The sequence below is a fragment of the Macrobrachium rosenbergii genome, chromosome 15, assembly GCF_040412425.1.
Source record: "Macrobrachium rosenbergii isolate ZJJX-2024 chromosome 15, ASM4041242v1, whole genome shotgun sequence".
Taxonomy (NCBI): Eukaryota; Metazoa; Arthropoda; class Malacostraca; order Decapoda; family Palaemonidae; genus Macrobrachium; species Macrobrachium rosenbergii.
This window is the reverse complement of record NC_089755.1, coordinates 5979478-5986789: the sequence shown is the minus strand read 5'-3', so window position 1 is coordinate 5986789 and position 7312 is coordinate 5979478. Positions and strand designations below refer to the sequence as shown.

Below are 7312 nucleotides of genomic sequence, written 5' to 3'. Positions count from 1 at the left end.
TGGACAGACAGACACAGCCGGCACAATAGTTTTCTTTTAGAGAAAGCTAAAAAAGAAGAAAGAAAGAAATAAAAAACCAGCGGAATCTTCCAAGAGCTAAAAACCTCAATGACTTAAAAAGTTGTTTTATCTCAGACTCGTCTCTGCTTGGTTCGATATCTCTGTCTGAAACAGACTGTGTGTATATGCCTAAGTGAGGGTTAGTGCCGTCAGTGCACCTCACGTGGTGCACTGTAGGCATTTCTATGGGATGTTTTTAGTTTGCCTTCGGTCCCTAGCTGCACCAACGTTTTGGTCTTTTACTTGACCTTCATTCCCTGTTTCTTCCTTCAGTCTTGCTGCCCAACACCTCTAACTATTCATTCATAGGGTACCTGATTTTTTCTCCCAGTTCCACGTTTAGATCCTTTTACTTCATCTTCTTTATTTTCTGGATCTCTTTATCTCGCTGTCCAACCGCTCCAACTCCCCCTTGTAGAAAAGAGGCCACATCCCCCTACGTTTGTGCTTTTTTTACCGTTTCCGATTAGAAAAACATAACAAGATAAAAAAACTGAGGCAAAAAACGCAACTGAAATCAAATACATCAGAATTTTTCTCCTGCACATCAAGTAAAATAATATCTCACAGGGAAAAAATCTATGTATTCTTTCATTAATGAAATACATAAGCCTTTCGACTAGACGCAGCGGAAACCTGCTTCTTAGATAAACAAAATGTTTGTTTAAACTTTCCTGTCCCAGTTTTTTCTTTATTTTCTTTATAGGTAAATCACCCCAGAAGCGATGAATGTTTACTTACAAAATGAGCTTCCATTCGCTGAAGAAACTTTGAGCCAACTAAAAAAAATATTAGAATAAGTTTCAGTTGTATCGTCGAATTCCGTAAAACTTCGTCTTTATACCTTATGTTTGCTTTTGTTGCTCAAAAAGACATTTGATGTTTGAGTGAATTTTACAAAGAGTCAAAGTCCTATGAAGGTTATTTGGTCTTTGATATGTAAACTAGATGTATAAGGTAAAGGCCAACATTTTGAGTGTCTCAGATATCGATGTTTTTCGGAATTCGTTTGTTCCTGAGCAAAATGAAGAACTTGTGTAATATATCAGTGTGTGTATGTGTGTGTGTGCAGACTGTAATGTTACCTTATTCTGCATTAGGTTATGTGAATGTATCACAGGTTAATAGAGAAACAATTTAATTTTATCAACTTAAACCGATAACCAGCAAAGTCAAGAGAATTATCAGAATTGTTCTCAGTAGTCATTAATTTTATTTCATGCTAATGTACCAATCATTATTATTTTATTTTTGTGTATATATTGTAATGAGGTGAACCTGGCACATGCCATCTCATCCTCCAAGAAGTAAAGTAAGATACAGTATAAGAATATTTTACATTCTTTTGAAATGATGTCCATTGTTTTCATTTCAACCGTAAAGGTTAACTGTGGGTAAACTTTGCCCCGATTTGACTCCTCTTACTCCTTTTGGGTGAGCTCGTAATTCCTTTTCCTTGTCGAAGTGACTGCCCAAACACCTTGATTTCAGGTGTTGTTCTGTCAGAGATGGTTATCCTGCCTGAGGCAAGCAAAGCCGGCAGAGGAGAAAAGTCAAAAGAGAAAGCGGCTCCCGCGCTTAGCAACTGACTCATGTGACTGGCGTTATCTTGAACACCTGGGCCGGATGACCCCATGTCCCACGTGTGCGACCCTTATAGAAAATGTGGTCCTGCTGCCATACAGCACCATCTACAAGGAGCAGGCTCTTAATCTCCCGATGCTATAAAAGGGCATCACATGGGCACATTGTTCTTAGAAGACGCTGGAACTTACTCAGGACACTTCGTCCTCCCTTGCTCCCCTGAGCTGCCCCTTGCTGTCCCATGTGTCTGTCTAGAGCCTAAGTTACTTTTGTAGTGAATCCCCTTAAACACTACCTTCCATCACTGGCGCCCCCAAAGACGAGGAATCCGTCTTCCGAAGAAGGTAATGTTCGAGAGTCAAGGTTCTTGTGTCAGTCACATCCCTGTCAATCTTTTGCTATTTTCCATTTCCTTTCATAGTACGATATACCTACAACAAGACCTGTATTGCTATTATTTTGTGTTGTTTGAATTTATGAACCAGTGAAGTGTAACATAATTGTTTAAAATCCAAGTTATCAGAATCGAGTCCTTTCTAAGCACCTTCTGTGCAATTCCTCGATTCCCTGATCAAAGTGCCTTACTGCAGCTAAGTAACAAGTGTGTTCTTGAGTGCAGATAGGAGTTAGCCTGCTGTGGATCTGTTTATCATCTTGTGTGCCATAACCACTGTTCCTTTCCCCTGCGGTGCCCTTTGAAGAGGGTTGCCTTTTGAGTTTCTTCAGAGAATTATCCATTTTTTTTTGTTAACCTTATTATACGACAGGACTCTGTTACCTGTCTTAATTTATGCTTTGCATACTTCTGATATGTGTGTTTTGCTAATGTGAATATAATTAATTAAGTGAAACCTAAATGTTTAACTGATAACTTCCCCTTTAGAGAAGGCCCTCAGCCAAAATCTTTGCATAAGGTTTTACCTGAACCCATTGTTAGAGTCAGGATTCACCTTCGCAAGATAAGTTACCTTAGCCTTCAGCTTAGAACCATATCAGTGGCGACCTTTGTGCTCAGATCGCCTTGCAAACTGGCGCCCCTGCCCCCAACCCTTGCAATAGCAATAGCAATTATGGCTGAATAGCTTTGCTAGAAGCTGGTTGCAAGATTAGAAACGAATCTGTTACTAGCGTAAATTCCCCTTATAAGTGCACAAGCGATCCAATTCCACAGTAAGCACAGTGTTATTATCTGTTATTTTATGTTAGGTGTGACCAAAATCTTGAATGAAACAGAGTTAGGAATTTGTCAGACCGTGTGCATGCAACCCAGTTATAGAGAAGAGAGTTACTATCTATTCCACAAGCTTTGATAGCTAATGCATGATAACTTGCGTGTCTTTCACTATAGGCTAGTTAGGTAGCATGAAAAGTGACTTTCAAAGTGCCCAACAGGAAATAGTGTGGGTATTCCTCCCCATGTGATCCGGACATTTTTTCCATTTGAAAACTTAGACACACGTTAGAAGCCATGAGGGCTTACTTGTCCAGCAAATTTTTACGGATTGCTGGAATTATTTTTACTCTCTTTCTCTGTCCCTCTTAGAGGTTAGGAATTCATTAGGCAAGCATATTATTTTACTTTGCCGAGTAAATATTATAATGGCGTAAGACTTTGTTCAGGCCACACAAGCCAAAACTTGTGTCTAGCATTTGCGTTTGTTTAACTCCTCAATGAAGCGTAGCATGTGGTAAACTCCATTTCATTCCGTTTTATTTCCCCAGTCAGTAAACCACGAGAAGACCGCGCCCTTTCATTCATTTCCCAGAAGAGAGAAAGAACCCAAGACTTAGCCCAGCAAATTTTGCTCACTGACTTCTCTCTCTCTCTCTCTCTCTCTCTCTCTCTCTCTCTCTCTCTCTCTCTCTCTCTCTCTCTAAAGAGCCTTAACAATAGCACAAGAAACTCATTTAACACGATTCCCAAATTCGTCTTTGAGAAATCTTTATAATTCCCGTACCTCATTTTATTCAGGGCCACGTAAGCCCAGGAATTTTGCACATGAAGGAATCGCCTCTATTAACCCCCTACTGCCCAATTTTTTTATTTAGAAGAAAAAATTTTTTCTCCCTGTTCAATGGTTTCATATAGCACCAATATATACTCATATAAGTTTTTTAATTATTTATGTTATTATTACTAAATTAGAATTAGTGGACTAATTAGTCCAGTCGGGCATCAGAACAGCCAATCTGTTCTACAGCTTCAGCAACAATATTCTAAAAACATAGGTTCTTATCAAACTACTTGTTTTATATTTTGCTTAATACTTTATTGTAGGAAGTTTATACATGAATAAAGTCCATAAATAAGAAATAATAGCTGCTTGCTTGTCATTATTTTACACATAACATTGAAAATGATCAATTAGTAATTTAGTCTTTCAAATGTTTGCCTTGTAATTTTCCTTGATATCAGAATGTAATTGAATAATTTAAAATGTTATGAAAGTAACTGCATTAATATATATTGATTAACCTCTTTACATGCTTCTCCTTTGAATGGAACACTAATGCAAGATGTAAAAATCCTTATCATCTCATTTCCTACTTATGGTGTGTGAAATTTTAGGAAACAGTTGTTATTCTTATTGAGACACAAGTTTACTTTACATTTCATGCACAGAATATTTGTTTTTCCTTTACATCCCGGATTCTTGCAAATCCTCCTTATATCATCAACACTTGGGAAATGTCCTACAAGGTCAGATCGAATAGGTTTATCAGGAATTGCCTGAGCAGGTCGTCCTACCTTTCGTTTTTTACTTTTACCCTCTAGGCTTGATGGCCTGCCTCTTTTAGGTTTCCTGAGGACTTTCCTCTTTCATGAAAGCAAATGCAACTTTCAGTTTGAAGACTGCAAGGGAAGGATATCTGGCTTTGGTATATGAAGATTTCCAGCATCTCGTCGATAAAGTAGCCAGCTATTTACTATTACCATATCAATCATGTGGAAAATAAGGCGATGGTAGTATTTCTTGGACCTTATAGTTATCCTATAGGGAAATAAGGCAGTCTGCCAAGTCTACTCCCCCATTGACTTGTTATACTGCAAAATAATGTCAGGGCAGTTTACATCAATACTACACTTGAGTTTTCTGTCATACCTGGAGACCTTACTGATGGGGTTGGCTTTTGCGAAAGTTGACACAATATTCACAATTTTAGTATCGTACCACTTGACATAGGTAACCTCACATCCTTCACCTGTGCTTCTTAGCTCTTCATATGAACCTCTACCTTTTTCATTAAAGCTTTCTCTGCATCCTTCGAATTCTTTATTCCTGGCAAGCGAGGAACCGGACTGTTCCACAACACCAAATACCCCTGGTAGACAGGTGCTGCATGAGTGGCACAGAGGTAAAACAGTTATCAAAGAATGAAAGATGGTTGCAGTTTGTAGGGATTACTTGAGCCAAATGTAACACACTATTGGCACTAGCACCAAGGTCAGGAACATTTTGGTCTTCGACTGGATCAATTTTCCCTGTGTATGGCATAAAATCATAAGTCATACCCCGACTGTCTGCAAGAACCATAAACTTATACCCATATTTATGCGGTTTACTAGGTATATACTGTTTGAAACTACTATCTCCTTGAAAGGAGCAAGTTGTTCATCAACGCAAAGATTTTGAGTCATCGGGATTTGCTGAAACTTGCTTCTCAGTTTATCAACAAGGGGGCGGACTTTGAATAATTTGTCCCTGTTTCCTCTGGGGTTTGAATCGAGGATCGAATTATCAACCATATGAAATTTGATTTTATTTCTTCCCATCTGTTACGACTCGTAACATCTGCAGCAACTTCCTAAGAGGACCTAGCTGGGTTGACCAATGCATTCTGATATTCGGAAGTTTACTTATTGAAAAATAGATACTCAAACCCAGCCATTGTTCTAGTTCATTACGGTCAACATTTAGAGGTTTGTTTGGATTTTTTGAATTGCATAGAGATTTGACTGTGCTACAATAGTGTCCATAATGTCATCATCAAGGAAGTCACACACATACTGAAATGGCTGCCGTAGGTCATCATTGAATATTGGATCTTGGCCAAGATAATCATGTGATGAAGATACCTCAGAATCAGCTACCTTCCATGAAGTAGCAGAAAGTTTTGATTTACTTCTTACTTTCCTGGTAGAGGCTCCTGATGATGTTCCTGGCGTTTCTGAAGCAGCACTTATTTCTAGCACAACAGTCTCATTTTCATCAGAGGAATGAGGAGTATCCTCGATTCCAGCATCAAATGTGGATCTATCTTCAAGCACTGGAACTTAATCCTCTTCTAATGAAAATAAATTGAAAATAAATTGAAGATAAACTGAAGACATACTGTGTAACTCTGGTTTTCAACTATGTTCCCTCTTCCCCGGTATAGTCAACAGCCCCTTTATTCTACATTAGGCTTGAAAAGTTACCAATAATTTCAAGTACTGTTTACATTTTTTTAAGTAAAAACAAGCATTTCAAAGATGAGATTAAAGTAGTCATTTTACCTTACTCTTTAGAATAAACCTACCAGTCTCTATATCTTGATGAAAGTCTTCCGATGTAATAGGTGGATCATTAATATCATCATCAGGTTCCTCTTCACTTAGTACTTCATTTAGTTCAATTTCCTGAATGCATTCCAAATTTCTGGCAGCTAATTTGTGCAATCTTCTTCCATAGAAAATAGATTTTGGAATATCTAGACAAAGAGGTAATGTAGATAGTCATAAAAAGTGATGATAGTGATGATGGTTAGTATGCAGTGGTTGCAGCGATGATGGTGGTAGTTGTGGCTTTGGTAGTGATGACTGTGGTCGCAGAGATGTTGGCAATGATGTCAAACAATAATTTGTGTACATAACAATCTCTATATTTGAGTATATCAAGTGATATGTTGTAAGAAAACAAGGTCTTTCTTTGCTATGCCCAGTTGGACTAATTAGGCCTATAATTATCAGTGCTCCGATGTTCCCAACTGGACTAAAAGGTCCAGTAATTAAAAACAACAATAAAACACAAAGCAAATAGTATTTACATGTTATTTTGCATTTATATGTAAGATAATATATACATTTATCAAGAAATAATTTAAAAATAACTCTACTTACTTTGTATTTCATCCATCATACACAAAAAATTATGTTGTATCGAGGATAAAATCAACACATCCTCCTCCTCCGAAAGATTGTTTAGTACTGGTGGTGATGTTGGTGATAATGGGCGGAGTCAGTCAGGAAGAAGCACTAGTAAGAGGATGAATTAGTCCATGTGGGCAGACAGAAGTACCAACCCAAAATAACAGCATTACACGTGTATTTTAATTAGCGGACTAATTCGTCCGCTTGGGCAGTAGATTCTGTTAAGGGTATCACAATAGGAATTAAAAGGTTGAAGAAAGGGAAGAGACAAGGGCTGATAACAATACACGCGAGATGCTGCAGTATGTTAGTAAAAGGATATTTTGTGGCTGACCAGGATTTGTAGGGTAATTCTGGATAAGGGAAAAGTTCTGAGTGAATGGCTGAGAAGAATATTATCTACTTTGTTTATGTTTAAAGATGTTAGATGAGACTGGAAGAATTATAGGGACTTTCTGTTACTTAGCATGCCAGGTAAGGTGTCCAACAGGATTTCGATTGAGAAAATGAAACGGTTGACAGATCAATTAATAGATT

General features: G+C 37.9%; 1 pseudogene; it reads right to left on the bottom strand.

Moving 5' to 3' along the window:
- Positions 1 to 4773: 4773 nt before the first annotated feature.
- Positions 4774 to 7312, bottom strand: part of LOC136846219 (piggyBac transposable element-derived protein 3-like) — a 25629-nt pseudogene continuing 23090 nt past the window's right edge.